General features: G+C 41.0%; 1 long non-coding RNA gene across 2 annotated transcripts in view; it reads right to left on the reverse strand.

Annotated features, from left to right (window-relative positions):
* LOC130593814 (uncharacterized) overlaps positions 1–18,419 on the reverse strand; it is a 232,077-nt gene that overhangs the window by 24,662 nt on the left and 188,996 nt on the right. The window contains exon 4 of one of the 2 annotated variants that reach the window (XR_008970881.1): positions 17,408–17,488. This is a non-coding gene — a long non-coding RNA (uncharacterized LOC130593814). Of the gene's footprint in view, positions 1–16,832; positions 17,489–18,419 lie in introns of those variants that run through there. The other variant, XR_008970877.1, reaches the window with a different exon arrangement.

The raw sequence follows: 18,419 nt of genomic DNA on the forward strand, positions 1-18,419 counted from the left end.
AACATGAGCCACTGGGTGGTACTTGCTAAGCTGCAGCACAGTGTGCTGCTAGAGTTTCTCAGTGAAGCAAGGTGCACTCAAAAGACACCTACATCTAGGAAACCTAGTTTTTTCAGTTCCACTGCATGCATGCAGCATTTAAAGGTCTCAAGCACACTTATGTATTTCCAGTCATAAAACACAGTACAAAAAGGAGATCTACCTCATCTCCATAGAAGAAGATACTACTGCTACAGAAAGGCCAAGTAGCATAAACAGCTAGATGGGCTCAGGGCAAGAATTTATGAGATCAGACACTGCATACACAAAGATTTCCATTGCTGGAGGACTGTGTCTTGAGATGAAGAGGTGACAAGGTTCAGGAGGAACGCTCCACCAAATATTCTGTACCTAGAACTTAATTCCATTCTCTGGCTGTCCCAACAGCTTTACGAGATTTTCTTCTTCATCTCAGCCTCTAAAACCAGTATCACCAATAGAGTGGTGTGAGGATCAACTCTTGTAACAATAGCCTGAAATGCACTGTTTCATATTTTGGTCTTGATTCTGGAAGGTTCATCCTGACAGGGGGTATGAAGACTTCATCTAAAATCAGTGGACATTGTTCACGATGCGACCTCCAATGCCCTTAGGCTCCCTAGAGAACATTTCAGAATGTGTGAACTTGAAAGTGTTTCATTTAGGAAATATAATGCTACAGTAGAAAAACGTCCAGTGAAGTCACACAGAAAGCTAAAACCTGCTTCCTGGTCTTCCCAGCTCATTCCCTCTACCTCAAACCAGCAGTGAACAACTTTGAAATATTCTGGGCTTTAGCCAGCCGTTTAAATGAGTATATGTGATTTAGTTCATATTTTCAGGCCTCTTTATTAAATGCCTCCCAGTTCCATCTTGCCTAATATTTGATCCAGCAAGTTTAATGACCGTTCCTTCATTAAACATTACAAGCTTTTTAAGACCTTGGCAGTACTGCATTTCATTCAATAACCTCGTGCTGCTACAAAGTCAACACTGAGTGCCAAGTTAATCCCTCGTGTCCACTAATTATGTCCAGCGCTGCAGCTTCTTGGGTGAGCCTGAATCAGTAGGGAAGTGCAGGATTTCCAGGCCAATGGATTCAGCACTCCAGCTATATCTCATATCTTGACACTAGATGTCAGCGAAGGGTAATTGTTGTCTCAATTTAGAGGCCGGCCCAGGTAACTACTAGCAACCTCTGTTAATGTTTTATAGCAAAGGTGAAGTATAGCTTAATACAAGCATCTGCCATATATTACAATAAAAAAGGATATACTTGTCTAGTGTTTTAAAGTCAGTCGTAAAAGATGAATAATGACGCAGTTTAAAGCTAAAAGACAGCTGCCAAGCTGAATGGCCATGATGGATGTCTAAACACCCAGTGCAGAGAAAACCTGTTCCCTCGAGACCACCATCCAAAAAATTAATTACTACGATTCAGCATCTTTAAATGTGCCACTTAATATACTGCCACCATAATTAAATTTCCAGCCCTGTGACCTTGAGACCATTTCCTGAGATAATAAATGAGATCAAGGTTTAATCGATGCAGAGGCAAGTAGAAACTGTCCGAGGAAGCACAAAACCATCACAATGCGCTCAAGGTCAGGAAACAAAAACCAAGGGAAGCTGCGAATCAACACTAATTGCTTTGTTAGGATAAAAGATGTTTATTTTAATTTGTTTTGTTTGCAAACAACAGTTCCCCTGTCTATTCTCTGACAGCAGCTTTTAAACTCCAGCCAAAGATGAAGTCAGCAGAGGGCACATTTGCCTCCTTGTAGATAACACTTTCTGTAGCAAATGAAGCCGTATTCAGCAGCACGCTGAGATCTGACAACCAAGCTCATGAGACATCAAAAATACAAAGGCAAGGAACAAGGGACTGCTCCAGGTACACTCCCTCCTCTCTAATGCAAGAAGCCAAACAAAAAGGAGAGACTTTGTGTAGAGACATGGAGTAATGAAGACTGTTTTATGTCCTTTTAAAGTCTAAGTGACAGAAAGGCTATGGTCTGACTTCCACTGCTGGACGTTACCAAGTGTTAAATAACTCACCATATATATATATATATCTCCAGTGTCTGATAAATACGTAAGTATGTAACACCACCATCCATATAACACACCACCTAGTAGAGGATCCATTATTTTACAGAAGTAAATACTATTGAGGTTATCGTGCACTTAATGAGTTGAAGTTAAAGTCTCTGTAGCTAAGTCAAGTCTCCTAGATCACGTGCTGGTAGAGAAATTAGAACCAGGTGAGGACAGGGGGGAGTATTGTTTAACAACTCTCAGCCAACCTTGCACAGAGAGAGGTGCAGAGAGAGGGGTCCTTTCGTTCCAGGAAACCTGGAGGGGAAAAAAAAACCCAAACATGCATCCTAAACCTCAGAACTTTAAAAGCCATAGAAGCCATCCATAAAAGGACAGAGAGATGAAACTGAATCAATGCAGACAACTGAACTTTAAATAACGGTGCTTGGGTGCACTGTTTTGTAAAACAGGTATTAAACAACAAACTCAATCCTGTCAACATCAAATAGATTAAATTCTGAGCCACTAGAAATTCCAACATTAAAATGTAACTCATAATTAAAAACAACATCTATACCTAGCTCAGGCAAATCAAAGGGTGTCAGAAACAAAGACTGTAGAGAGCTTTGAAATCACTCCGTGCCAGTAAGACCAATGTACAAAAGTTTGTACCAAACCAAAAGGGGACACCAAAAGAGAACAGTCCAACAACCATCAGCGATTAGAGGTTTCCAGTTACAAAAGAGCTCAGAAGACACAGGGCCTGGGGGGGAAATAACCTATGGACTGGTGTGATGTAACAATAATTTCACTGATAACAGTCCGGAGGTAACCATCATCACGCCGTGCTTTCTGAGCATGGGTCACAAGACTGCGCCATAAATATATTCAACATTTGTGTTAATCCTGTGAGTGGGGATGTGCATGTGTAAAACCTGAAGACACTGAAGATGCTCAAGACAATTATTTCCTGGTCAAAACCTACCAGCTAGCCTTGAGAAAGGGAAAGCGTTGGTAAATCAGCTCTCATGTCTACAAAATGCGAGTATCCGGCTGTTACTCTGAAAGAGAGAGAGCGGTAGTCTGGAAAAACAAACCAACCAACACCCCAAGGTATTCGTGTCTCAGGACAAAGTCTTCCAGGGGATGGAAATAAACAGTAGAATTTGACTTGAATTCGGCTGAGACAATACTGGAAATTGAAACCACCATTTGTAGAACCTTGTAGTTGAGTGGCTTTGATTTGGCAGTTCAAGTTGGATTCAAGGAACCTACTGAAGTTAACACTTTCCAAATTTCCATGGACTTCTGGCTAGATTCTTGTCTGTAGGTAAGCTGGGAAATTCACTCTGCCCGATATGAAACTTTTCCTCCTGTCACTCTGTATGTATCAGTAAGACCTTTAGAGAATGAAAGTAAGGGGAAACAAGGGCTTTTCTGTGACAGGCTGGTGCTGTAAATAATGCACTGTTCTAAAACCCTTCTCAAGAAGTCTCATTGCATGACAAATACCACAGACTGCCAATACTGGTGGTTCCCACCTTTTCTTATTGAAAGATCCATTCAGATGCATCAAGACAACCTGAAGGCTACTTCTGATAAGAACAATGGGCAGTTTCAAAGGAGAATAGGCAACATTTCAATTACAAATTTTTCTTTTACATTTTTAGCCTAATTTGGTCTCTTTGTGATAAACAAGATGTTTTACATATGCCTGGTAGTAATAATTGATAGTTCATGCTTCTGTGTGATCTACTTGTTAAAATATTTGCATTTAAAAGCAAAGTTGGACTTCTAGCTCTAGGCTATGTATGGGTCTTTCCTAAGGAGTCTCAACTAGAAGAAGTATTTTGAATTATAATTGTCTTCCAAATCTCAAATTAAGAGAGACAGAACACTGTTAACCCTTCACTTAGATCACTTATCCACGTGAAAACAAAATCTGATTTGCGAAAGTTGAGTCGAGATGTAGCAGATAGGCTGGAGTTACTTGACTCTTGTATTCAACCAGCAAGATGAGGCAGATGAGTGAAGATTACTTACACTGTCAAGGGCTGGCAGATCAGGACAGTGGTAAGTCCAGCATTAGAACACATACACAATTGTGTACACTCTAGACCAATTCTACAATAAAAATCTTTATAGCTTGATTCAGAAAAGCAAATTACTTGAAACTTTGCAGAAAATAGTAATAGATTATGAAAGAAGAGTTCCTGGGTTCAAAGCACTTGCTGGACTCACACAAGCATTTCTTACCTTAAGATGTGTTTATAGGATGCTTCCTGTGTAGGACTTGTGGAACTTTACAACATATTCACTACTGAAATAGGAATACGGATCAAGTGTTTTTAACCAAGGCAGCTGTAAGAAACACTACAGCATTTGAAGGCTAAGATCTTCAAAAGGGATTTGTTACTGTTCCATGTCTCCCTTTGGTGATGTGCATGTGGAAATACTCCTTCTCAAGAGGCTGAGAAGACAGAAACAATTTCCTTCTCACAGACCCTTTTAAAAGGGTCTTGGAGCTCAGTACCACAAAAGTGTAGTGTAAAATTATTACTTGCTTTTCAACACACAAGCAATTGGTTTTTTCATTTGAACTGGATAGCAACGAAAAGCACAAGAATGCATGCAAAGCACTAGAATAAACACACAGCTTAATTCATCATGTACATAGCTTTTAAAAACTGAGCGTTAGAATGGCTATGCTCACTGTATATAGGGTCACATTTTAAGAATGCTTATGTGGGCATGTAAGACAGAAGATGACTCTCTCATCTTCTGTGTGAACTCCTGTACAGCAGGGTTGTGAACTGCTGGGAACGCTGTACAGTGCTGAGCAGGGCTTGCCGTCCCCAGCCAGGCAGCAGCCGGCTCTGTTCCAGTACCTCCAGCTGCACTCCAAGCACAGCAGTGTGTGCTGATGGTGGCTGACCCTGGCTGCGTGGTCCCCCCAAAAGCTGCTCCACCACTGCCCTCCTCAGCTGGACAGGGGAGACAAAATGCAGGGAAAGGCTCCTGGGTCGAGATAAGGACAGGGAGAGATCACTCAGCAGTTTCTGTCACAGGCAAAACAGACCTGACCTGGGGAAAAAGGTAACTGAATTTAATTTACTACCAGTCAAATCCGAATAGGATAATGAGAAATAAAACCAAATCTTGAAACGCCTTCCCCCACCCCTCCCTTCTGCCCAGGCTTATCTTTACTCCCGATTTTCTCTACATCCTCCCCCTGAGCAGCACATCCTGCCTCACGAGGGGCTGCACCATGGGCTGCCGGGGAACGTCTGCTCCTGCTTCATCAGCTGCCTATGAGCTTTTACACCCCTCTAGACATAGCCTACAACCTGCCTCAGTGTTAGAGATAGTGTGTCAATAAACCAGGAAAGACAGAGACACTGTGTTCATGCACTGATGTCATCCCGTCCTGCTGTCTGCTCTGTGAATGCGGAAGGATTTGCCTTTTGCTAGATATGTTTGTTTTCACCAGAACATTACTGTTATTACTGTTGGATAGCAAATGAAGCCTGCGACATCAAAAAGAATGCAAAGAAGAGCAGAGTTCAATACAGTTAGTAAATATATCACATGGAAAAAGAAATGAGAATGAAGTAACAGCTTGACAGTAGCAAGGTGTCAATTCCTTTCTACTGTAGCCACAGAAAGACATATTATTTTGTAAGACCATTTTGGATTACACTGGGGAGTAGATTAAATAATTTGTACTGTTATTCTTCAGTCAAGCAAAAGGATACCTATATATATATATATATGTATCAGATACTATATCCAGCTGAGGGACTTTCCTGCAGCATCCCAATCAAACAATGAAGCTTTAATTAGCTTTGAAATACTTAAATGTCCTTGGCAAATATGGGTACCAACATGTTTTGCTGGAATGAGAGACTTTTTATTAATAGATTCCTGGTCCATGTTCTGCACTGAAGATGAGAGAACAAAGTGCTTACAGTGAAACAGTGGGGAGGCTTATTAAATCAATACACATCTGTTAGATAATGGGCTCTAAGTCAAGAATGTTATTCCGGAAACCTCTCAGCAAAGTGTTGCTTGTTTGGCACTGTTTTCCTACAGCTATTCCCCAGGTGAAGGATCCCCTCCAGAGCTGACCATCTATTTTGTAGTGCTCAGTTCCTAACAAGTGTAGCCACACATCTCTGCCAATTGGAAAGGACTCTCCTAAAATCTCAGACAATATTCTCAAGTATGCCAGCAAGCCACAGCAAGATGTGAAGTTTGTATCTTTTCATCCCATAACAGAAGGTTAAAGCCTTAAGAACACTAAATAAGCTAATGGGAGCCAGAATCACCCTATAATTACTGCAATTTGTAATGACATCTTGAAATACCTGCAAAATTATACACATATAGATCAATACATAACTACACGATACATTCGTGTATTAAATACCTTCTATTCTACAAGACATCTATAACCCCTTTCTTGTGTAAGGCAGCATGAGCTCAGGGCTCAGCCGGCAGACATGGGGCTACGCCATGTTCCACCTCCCCTCGCCAAGTCACTCTCAGTCAGTCACTTCCCAGCCCGGGTGCCCTCAGATCTGTTGTCTGCCTCACTTGTTTTTGCTACAGATCGTGTGAGGCACAAGTTACCCCTTGCAGTGTCTATGAACTGTTCAGCAATTTCATTCACAGTCCCTGGGCACTACTGTAATAAACATGAATAAAATAATATTTACACAGTTGGATGTGGGTGCGTATTTTACCTTTATCACCTGAAAGTAAACACAGAGCTCGATTCTCAACCAGTGTGTCTGTATTCACTTCGAATGTAACAGTAAAGAAACTTAAAGATTAAAATTTAATAGATGTAATTCCAGTGAATAGGAGCCTGTGCAAATAAAGTGAGATGCTCTTGGTAAAAACGGCAGGGAATGAGGAGAGATCACCCCATGTTTACGAAACTTCACTCGCCCATGTTATTTCCATGATAAGCATAAATCTGGCTACTTCTGTAATACCTGAATTCATGTTTTACAGACCTGCCAGCGTTTCTTCTGCCGTGGAAAACTTACATGAGAGATGTACGTGTAAGGCAGGCAGTCATCTACTGACTCACCATGGTAATTCCTGATACCTGACAGGGGTTTCAGGGATGGCACTGAGCATGTGCAGGAATAAAGGATGGCTGATGTTTGCACACTAAACAGTGTGAATCACAACATGATATCAATATTAATCTACCCCTTATAAAATCTTAAGACCTTTTCATTTAATGAGTAAGATGTGGCACAACAATATAATCTGTATTTCTCCAAATTAGCCACGAACCATATGGTTTCTCTCCAATTACTTCATTTTTTTCCCCTATACCTCTAAATGTTACTGACCTAAAAAAGATTTCATCAAAGGCTGTTGGAATCCTAACCCCTCTAGCAACTATTAAATTGGTCCACTCTGTGTCCTGTGCTGACAAATCATTATACTCTAGAGCCTTACAACCCATGGTACTATCTCAATTAGAGATAAAGATGAAGCAACAGTGTTCCAAATTCATCCATCCACCTAAATATGACTTTATTCTTAACTAAAATAGAAAATCTATATACAGTGATCTCTAGTCAGTCATCGCTAAGGTCACTGAAAACTGAATACTTTCTGCAGTAAGCTGAGCAAGTGGTTTCAAATTAACAGTCTGAAGTTATGAAATGTCCTGCCTATGTTCACTGCCACTGAAAGCAACATATTCTTCCTTTTTTCTTATGTTTTCCTCCAGTTTGCATTCAAGAAACTGGATTTGTGCACAGCTTGTAGTTTAGAGTTTGCCTTGACAAGTACGCTGCATAATCAGTGAAGATGTTCATAGGGGAAACACACACCGAGATTCAGGGTACCCAGGAAATAACAGCGACCTCACTGAAAATGCACCTGCTGCATGTTAGCAATTTGTTCAGTTTTATTAACTGACTGACCAAGAGACCAGCTCAACTCTTCCATGTCCAGTGCTAAAGCTGTTCCCAGACACAGAGTTTATTACCTTTGGCTTCAACTGCTGAAGAGATTTCTAACAAGCTTGGCAGTGAAATGAGATTTTTCTTCTTCTAATAGGCAAATATTATACATATGACTATGTATACACATAGGACCTAGACATGTCTAAAACTGAACAAGAATGATCCTAACAACAGTAACTATTCTCCTTTTGGTGTCTCTTTAAACTCTAGATCTCAGTATGCTGGCAGCTGGTTCTCCCATCAGCAGAAGCTATCCTAAAGGAATGGAGCACTGTTCATGCCACTTCCGAAATGCCACTTTTCAATGTTTATAAATCCAGTCTACTAGACACAGCAGCCTCTAAATGTCAGGAATTACTTTAGCCTCAATTAATAAACGTTAGCGAGCCCATTCCTCCTCAGCACTGCATCTGAGCTGCTCTTGCATTGGAAAAAAAGAACAATTAAAAAACAAGGGGAAAAAAGCAGCAGCTGTTTCCTGCTGTGGGACCTGTGCCATTTGCCCAGGTAACCTCTGTGGAGTTACCATCATCACTTCCAGCCTGCTCCAGATTTTCTGTAGGTTGTGTCAGTGGCACAATAACTCCTTTTGTACTTCTGGAACAGTCTAGATGACATTAAACACAGCCATATTTCACTACTGAATCATTTGGCACCTACTGGAACCTATCAGGCAGTCTTTTTGTACTCCTAAAAAGGAGCATGAGAACTTAGGAGCACAAGAACTTCTCTAGGCAAAAACCAGATTCTAATTTGTCTGTGTATTTGGGATACTGTAAGCCAAGCAATGGGAAAATTATCATGTAGTGACAGCTTTTCCACACTGCTTCAGCATCATCACCCCCCCCCCACTTGACTAGTCTGAAAATGGTGACTTTAAACACACAGAGGCTCCCTGGATGGGTTCCACAGTGAACTGGATCCCTCAACTTTGCACTTGTTGAGGTGCTCAGTACATTTTGCCAGACTCAGAATTTGTTTTAGCGAATCATGAGATAATGCTGAAGATGTCTTAAGGATTTTACATCTTCCTGAGATAAAATTCTTAAAGTCTCGAATTCATCTGTTTCTTCTTATCTTACAGAAGCCTCAATGAAAGCAATGTCTATTACAAATTAAATGTGAAACTATATCATCCCAGAGTGAGGATTTACTGCTAACGTTTTCCCTGTACTTTCAGCCTGGCAGACAATTTTTTGTTTCCAAGAACACAGTGCCTACCAGCACACACTCACTTCAGTAGCAAATGAAGTGCTGCTCTAATCACTGACAAGTTGCCGATCGAGACAGGTTAACTGTAGGGTTGGTTATTTGCACTGATTGTGTCCTTTTGAAATACAACAGAGGTTGATGGAAAACATTACCTTTAGATCAGATTCCAATATCAGAATGTAACTAGTTGCCTATATAACCCATCCAGTGGGCCGTTTCATGCATTTCAAGTAACAATTACTTTTAGGCACCACACATGGGCCACCATTGGCTTGTCACACCTAAAAGGAGCCAGTAAAACATATTTGCCATGGTTGGCAGGGAAGTTTTCAGCTTCAGTAAAGGAGTCCTCTAGCTGCCAGGCAAACAGGAATTAATTCATTTCACTGTTAGACAAGTACAAGCCACATACGTGCATTATGCGGACAAGTCCAACTTGGGACAGTGGAACTTCAATGGTTTACCTCCATCTTTACAGTTATCTTAAGATGAGGTTGCTATGATCTTTTCTTGCTCTCTCAAAGGGAAAACTATAGTTTTAATACCGGATTTTTTCTTTTATTCTGAGTCAATGCGGTACCCTGGGTATCAGGGGTCAAACTTCACACCAAGTTTTAAGTTATCTTCCTAACAGACATACAGTGAAACGCAATGTGGAATGTCCCTGTACTATGTGACAGTCTCAGAACTGAGAGGCTCTTCTTTGGATCTGTTTTTTCAACTGTAAGCCTATTAAGCTATTTTTGACCCCCCTGAGGTCCAGAACAAGTTCTCCTAGTAGTACCACAGCATTTTGCTGTTATCAATATGGCAGCAGTGAATATTTACATTGTAGGTGCGGAGTTTTATCACAGACACACTTCTGGCATAACAACTCTCATCAACCTCAAAGGCCTTTGGAACGGCCCTGATTCTGGCTACAAAGTTCTTGGGAATTACATCAGTGTCTGTAAGGGGACAGCACGACTGTGAAATGAATATTTTTCTACCATATCAATCTTTTTTAAATGTAGTATCTTAATATGAGCCAGGACTTGAGTCACCTTTTGCGCTGCTTTCTCTTGGATTATAATTTTACCTATTAATCATGTTAATCCAACAGAATCAGCCTTAATCAAACGCAAGTCAATTACCCACTTCGTCAAATTATATTGTTAATGAAAGACATTTTTTAAGATCGAATACCAATAAGGGATGTGTTTAGGGAAGTGCGGCCAGCTTTACACCACGGGAGTGCCTCGCTCTCCTCTGTGAAGGTAGTTTTCATGTCCACTTCCAGCTCAAGTGGCTCAAAGACAGCTGCTGCCTACACACAGAGGCACTCTCCCACCCCAAACAACATCTGCATGCCTGCTGTCTGACCACAGAGAGGGACTAGGCTGGGCAGACTTTAAAGTACAGCTCATGACTTGCCACACGAGGACTAAAATGAAGAGAAAGCTACGGTGGCAAATGGTTGCAAACAATAAAATGTTCCAGCCCCAAAGCTGCCTGGATATTCAGATTCCTGACCCATGATAGCTTATTCAGGAAAGCTTCCATGACTGTAACAGCAAATTTCCTATTCGCTCCACTCCCCTGCAGCTAAAACTCAAAAGAACAATCTCTGTATGTCAGGAGGACATTTCCATCCCCATTTGACCACCTTCCATTAAATCCTAAACCAAAACCAAAGCAAACACTGGGAATATGAGAGACTTGGTCTAGTATTGTAGAATGCTGAACAAGATGAAGTACAAAATACATTTTGTCTGCAGATACACTGCAAACACAAAGAAGAATATTTCAAAGAAACTAACCTTTATTAGTTAAATGTCATCTATTTGTATTATTACTGGTAAATACCTTAATAAAGAAGTCATCCTTTGCAATCTGAATTGAATTCACAATGAGCATGTTCACTGGGTATGGCCTTCCTGCACCAGCTTTTCTATTCATTTTTTTAATCATGTCAGTTTAATTACTATGATTAGAATTAAAACAATGTAAGTTTTAAAACTGGTTTCATGTTCTAAAATCTTTCACATTAAAAAAAGTCTAATTCAATCTAAATAAATATAAGGCAACATAAGACACTTGGGGCTTTTGAGAGAAATTATGTCAGTCAGCCAGAGCTCAGGTTTACTCACTGAGCAGATTGATGGCATGTAACATAGTAAACAATCCATTTCCTAGCCCCTAACAGCTACATAATGTCCTTGTTCTTTATGGTAACTGGATTGCCAATACAATATTGACAAAGCATCAGCAGGCTGCAGCCATGCTGACCTCAGAGCACCATTTTTCTTTCTGGACACGTACCACTGCGCTGCACTGCTCTGCCTAACAGCATCCCTGGACCTGCACTGCCAGAAGGACAAAGCTCACACAGTACCTTAGCAAACCAGACCTGCATTGCCTGGGTAAGTCCTAGAGAAGTCACATCAACAAATCAGACCTATTTATCTCACAGTTCATGGGCAAGGTATTTTCCTCATCTCTGTCTACACTTTTCTGGACTGGGACCAGAGCCGCACAAGGCATTCCCAGGCACCACATGCCATCTGTGGGACACTGTGAGAGGAACCGTAGCACTTGCCAAGGTTTGCAAAGCTTCCCGTCAAAAATACTTGCTTGCTCAAAGCTCCAAGCAATGGAAAAAACGGTTATGGCCCAGGACTGAGCCAAATACTGGTTAACACAAAGCAGGATAAAGTAACGCTGTTGTAAACAACTGCAGGTACCCTCTGGATTCTGTAAGACCTAAATATCTCAAATGTCTTTTGTGGAGGTTACAGGAACTCATCCTCTGCAAACAAGCAAATAAAAAGAAATGAAGTAAAAAATGCTGTATTTGTATATATATATATATATATATATATTAACTCACTTAACTAGGTTTTGGAGAACGATGTTCTATGCAGCAAAGCCCCATAGAGCTTCCTTCAAAGGAGGCTGAATCTGTGCATATTCTTCAGCTCAGTATCACAACTACTTTTATTTTTCAAGTGTACATTACCTTGCAGTGGTCGAGTCCCTCATCAGCACTGACTGTTCCACCAGAATCACAAGCTTTGTGAAGCACTAACCACAGATCTAACTGAAGATCAGCACTTACATTTTTAACATCATAAAAGACACGGAACAGATTTATATAGAAAGTAATGGCTAATACAGTGTATCAATAGCACAAAAATGGTCTCCAGGTTTAACTGTCAAATACAGTGACAAAGCAATAACTTTATGTTTTAATTAGCCATGGTAGTGTTGGCAGAATTTGGCACAAATTTTTGTGGAATTATCACACACCAAACCAACACCAAATTCCAATTCTCTTAATCAGTTTTTAATTGCTGATCACTATTTCCCCTTAACAAGTATATTCTTCTTTCTGAAAGCATTTTCCTCAGTCAGTTACAATAAACAAAGAATGCTGGCACCTGTGCTCTCGCAATTTATTTAGCAGGTTTGGGACTCGGTGCTGCAATACTTCCAGCCACGCTTCCTAACCCTTCTGCTCACCCATTAACCTGTTTTTTCACAGGATCCAGTTCTACCTTTGTTCTAGTCTATAAAGCTCTGGGACTTCTTCCACCCTTCCCCATTTCCACTACCCTTTATTCTGGGATGCACATCCAATTGATGACACAGGTAACTACTACACATGAGAAGTCTACTTAAATCTTTCCTGCTAGTGTCGCAGTACTCAAAGTCTCCCCAAATGATTCCCACTCTCACTGATGTGACCTAGGTAATTTTCCCCTCCACGCTTTCCAACAGAAAGACATCTCTAAATCTGAACGAACAATCTCATCCTCCTCCTGAGCTAACTACCCTGGGCTTCCACTAATACCCTAGTTTGGCTTTACAAGTAACTGCCATGCAACAAAACCTCACCTCTGCTTGCTCCCTTGAGTTAGTCATTCCTGCCGTTACAAATGACATCTGGATGGATTTCTCTGGCACAAAAGGGTATTTCCATTCCTCTTTAACCCTGGTTGAAGGTAATTAAACTGCAGGATTCTCTTGAGCCCATGGCAATTTAGCAGAAGAGTTCTGCATTTCCACTCAGCTCTATTGGAGAAGCCAAGTGCCTGACTAATTTTGTGCATGTGGGTGCATGAGTGCCTGAGCAGTTCCATTTACATCAGTCAGACTACTTACATGCTTAGGATTAATTACACATTTAAGGCAGATTTGCCAGTGATTACCATTAATTGCAAATGCAGTGATTTAGGTCCTTCCATGAGAGATAACACAAGTGCATATGCCACCTTCTTCTTGACTTTTGTTCCTTTTTATTTAAGCCAAATAACCTCCTTAAATTCATAGTTTCCAAAAGAAGAAAAGCTGTGACGCCTAAAGACACATCTGTACTGCTGCAAGTCAAATCTTATCATTTCCAGAGATTTATTTATGCACTGTTCATTCATTGTCATGAAACAAGCAGACTTCATGAATTTCTGAACTGCATTCGAGCTATACAGCAGTGCTTAGAAGCCTTCTACCTGGAGCAGCTGAACAAGTGAACATGAGCTGCTTTCACAACTGTATCATCATTTCAGTCCACACAAAGCAGGCCTGGTGCACAGCAGCTGGTTTAGGGAATTAATAACTTGGCTGTGGAGTCTTATTACCATAGAGACAAGTGGGATATCTGCTGTGATGTAGCTGTGCTTATTCCCACATCATCCTCCCCAAAGATTAAAGACTGGGGAAGAACAGCAACTGCAGAGAGAAGGCACCATTGCACTCCAGACAGGAGGGGATACCCCTATCTGTCTGTGCCAGCATGTAACAGGCACTGGTTTCAGCTCCAGACCAGCAGTGTTTGCAGGAATAAAGGTCATTACAGTCGGCACTTTTGCTGCTGCTTCTTTTTCTGATCCTCATGTATTACCATGACAAAGCAACATTAATCTTACACATCTTGGAAAGATTAGCAACTCCAAACATAATGGAAAATGACAAATTAAAACAATACCATGTTTTTATAATAACCTGGGCAATAGTGTCCATTGTTAAGCCCACCCCCTGATCATGAGCCCATCTATATGCTGCATCTCTGCCTTGATGGCCTGAGGTGTCATGGGCCCACCGGGCTAAAACTAACTCACCCTTATGTTGCCAATTTCAGCCTGCAGTACAGTCAACACCAGGGGATCTGCCAACAGGGCTGGCCCAGCCCAGTAAGAACTGTTACGTACCATAGAGGGGGACAGAGCTCCTGTGGTGCATGTAAACAATTTGCTGGGGAAGACAGTCTGGGTTATTCCTGCTTCAGGTAAAGGCAAACCCACTCGTGGGACTGCTTTTGCTCAGGGACCTGGATATACTTGGTGGGTCATGCGGGAAGATGGGGGAGTCCAACATGTACCTCAAGGGGATTCAATTTTGGGGGAAAACAGCCAATGAACTCAATTATATGCTGTTGCCTGCTACGTAGCACTTTTATAGCACATCAGCTAGATGCTCACTTCTGCCATTCTAGATTTTGAAAAGAAGATATATGCTGTCATGATCATTAGTGGAGAATAAAGTCATGGGAAAAGCTGACAGCAGCAGAACTGTCCTCAGGTCACCACTGACTGGCCCTGGTTTCCCAACCATCATCCCAACAAAGAATGATGAAACCAGATGAGCTCAGCAGTGACCAGACAAGTTCAGTGGTGTCGTCAGCAGGCAACAATCCAATACTGTACACAGTCCCTCCTCCCTTGAAAGACTGTTACAAGAGATAGAGCCTGACAACATGGACTGAATGAATCCAGCAACTGTATAGGGATGGTCCATGGACTAAGGAATGATATCTTTCTGTGTGGAGATACAGATATATATATGTATATATGAAACAAAAAGTGATGGTACATTGAAATATATAGGATCTGAGCATGAGGTCAATCGTATGGAATAAGGGGTGGATACTGTCCTGGGTTCAGCTGTAACAGTTATTTTTCTCCTTCTTAGTAGCTTCTGCAGTGCTTTGTTTTCGGCTTTAGCCTGAGAACAGGGCTGATAACACACTGATGTATTTAGTTGTTGCTAAAAATGTTTACTCTGATCAAGGACTTTTCAGTCTCATGCTCTGCCAGTAAGGAGGGGCACAGGAAGCTGGGAGGAAGCAGAGACAGGACACCTGACCTGAGCTACCCAAAGGGGTATTCCATACCACAGCACATCATGCCCAGTATATAAACTGGGGGGAGTTACCTAGAAGGCCCAGATTGCTGCTCTCATCTGGCTGAGTATCAGTCGGCACATGAGCAATTGTATTCTCTCCCCTTGTTATTTCCCTTATCATTATGGTTATTGGTGGTAGCAGCAGTGGTTTGTGTTATACCCTAGTTACTGGACTGTTCTGGTCTCAGCCCATGGAACTTACATTCTTTCGATTTTCCTCTCCATCCCTCTGGGAGCTGGGGGGAAGAAGGGAGTGAGCAAGCGGCTGCTTGGTTCTGAGTTACCAGCTGGGTTTGAACCATGACAGTTTTCTGTACTAAATTCATTTTAGGGCTGTTAGCAAAACCAGGACAGACATTTTCCTTTAATTTCTCTGAAGGGCTATCGTTATCCAGCAAATGCATGTGGTGGAGGCTGCCTGAGAGGGAGGGACAAAGAAGAAAATGCAGGGCTAATAATGATATAAAGAGACTTAGACTTTAAGGAGTCAAGTCAATTTTCATCCTGATTGATCATAATCAAATACAATAATTGCCAGTTAAAATACCCCTCCAAGAGGGCTCAGTGCTGTAAGCCAGGATCAGACAAGCTCAGCTTCAGCCATCGTCCGACTGGTGCTTGCAGGGCTACTTGCACAAACTTAAGCATTGTATGAAATGCTCCTAAGTTATGGGCAAGTAAATAAGGAAGCAGGGCACTATGTTGTTAGAACAATGCTGCATATTACAGCCTGACACTGTCCTGACAATCCCATCACTGAGGGCACTGCATATTCCAAGATGCAACATGGAAAAATAGCAAAGTTTAGTTTTCATGAGCGCTTAATAAAAGGTGGTGTATTTCTCGACTCCTCCTGTGAGCCTAATTTCCTGCCACAAGAAAGCCCCTTTTAATGTGACAAGATGCATTGGCTGTGCATCGGCTGCTGTTCTGGAGGGTTTTATACTGGCATTTGTAAATCATCAAGTAGCTCAATGAAAGAAAGAGAAAGTTGTGCCTGTCTCTGTCACATTCTTTCCTCCTCCTTTTTTTGCCAGTAATTAAAAATGTTTAGCTGGAAATTCAGACCATTTCCAGTCTTCACATCAGATATCCTGACACAGCCTATAGGCATGTTTTGGTGTAACCAGCAACAAAAACATACTTATTGACTGCTGCCACTAAAATTCAACCTATGGACAATCATGTGCTGCACTGAAGCCATGTAAAATGGTTCGAGTAAGTCATGGTTCCTCAGGAAACAGAAAACCCTCTTCTGATGCCTTGTCCAAGCTTAACAAGGAGAGATTGTTTAAAACAGCAACAAAACTCATCAGTTCAGCACAACTAGTACCCGAGTGTTGAAGATACGTGGCTGTATTATGACATGATTACACCTGTGCAATGAACACTGTCATTACTAGTGTCTCATACTTAGTGATCATCTAAAACACCCTTATCTTCAGAGTCACCATTTCTAAAATCAGTTCCAATCACATTATTTGTCATTTAAACTCACCATATTAGCAATTAGAATGCTTCCCAACAATATTTTCTATTTTTACATTTTTACAACGAAAAAGTGTCTTTCTAATGATTTATGAACATGTAAAAACAACGACAGATACTCGTTTATAGCTACATATAAATAGTTATATCTATATCTAAGTGTCTCTGTGTATAGCTGAAAACAGAAGAAAATGAGAAATGTATAGTTTATGTATACACATAATAAAGGCAAAATAAACACAGGGCAGTCATTTCATATTATCTTTTTGATCTATAGCCTACCAGTGGAAGACATAATCTTTTATTTATATTATGTGAGGTAAAATTTTGAGACAGGATTTTCTGTGTCTACCCTCCTGCTCACTTCATAATTAAGCCTGTAGGGCTGCATGGTTTAGTTTTTAATGCTGGACTTGTCAATTGCTGTTATCACTAATTTAAAGTTCACAGCTCCAGATATCAGAAAAATATGAGGGCAAAACAATTTCTATAAAAACCTGTGTTGAGTTGAGGGGGTGGCCAAGTTTTCCTGCATGTCCTCTTGAAGCTTTCATTTCAAACAGTGCTGATTTATAAAGCTGGAAAGAGAGTACAAAGCTCTAGTGACACACACTTCCCTCCACACCTCCATATCCTTGCCCCCTCCATCTTCCTCCCTTTATATATATATAGATAGAGATATATATATATATGACCGAGACAAAATTTTTGCCTTCATTAGTATGTTAGGCTTTTTAATTTAGCTCCAAACTTGCTATCACAATCAGTCCTACCAAGATCAACTGTGACACTCACTATGAAGAAAAAGCACCTCTTATTTTACACAAAACATTACAAGGTCAGATCAGTGTCTTTCATCTCTTCCCACCTTCACCAGACTGACAATAGGCAGCAATAATCCTGTGATATCCACAACTAATTTATCCAACGAGAAGACAGGTAGCACTCTGAACCGCACTGCTGCCTGAATAGGTGCAGTAAATAAGCAGCTTAATGGTAGCCTTTCAGGCAGGAGGGCAACATATCACAGCATGGCATTTTTATAATCTTCTTGGCATGCCTACAGCCAAGAGCACATAGCTGAGCGTATGTTCCCTCTTCTGTCGGGCTTAGGATGCATGTAATCGTTAGATTGTGACACATTGTGCCTTTAAGCAAGTTTAACTGTTTTATATCCCCTCTGATCTACAGCTTTGTACATCTGTTAAGTTGCCTCTTAAACTTCAGTCAGCACATCTGTGGATCCAATCTTTCTGAAGCTCATTGCATGGCTTAGGTTTTACACAGTGTTTCTTTGTGTCTGTCCAGTGTTTATTTGCAAGGAATACCTTTTGTATTAGTGTTCTTGCTGAGCTAGAGCAAAAGACCAGAGTTAAATCTATATGGGACATCTTCATCTGGCAAAGAATTGAACAGGGCACTAGGAAATTATTCCACTTACTTGAACTGGTTATAAACTGGTGAAGTGACTATGACCCTTTTCTTCATGGCGTTGAGCAGAGGGAATGT

The sequence above is a fragment of the Pezoporus wallicus genome, unplaced genomic scaffold, assembly GCF_028554395.1.
Source record: "Pezoporus wallicus isolate ANWC-B61680 ecotype Strahan unplaced genomic scaffold, APGP_CSIRO_Pwel_v1 contig_3952, whole genome shotgun sequence".
In the NCBI taxonomy this organism is placed as follows: domain Eukaryota; kingdom Metazoa; phylum Chordata; class Aves; order Psittaciformes; family Psittacidae; genus Pezoporus; species Pezoporus wallicus.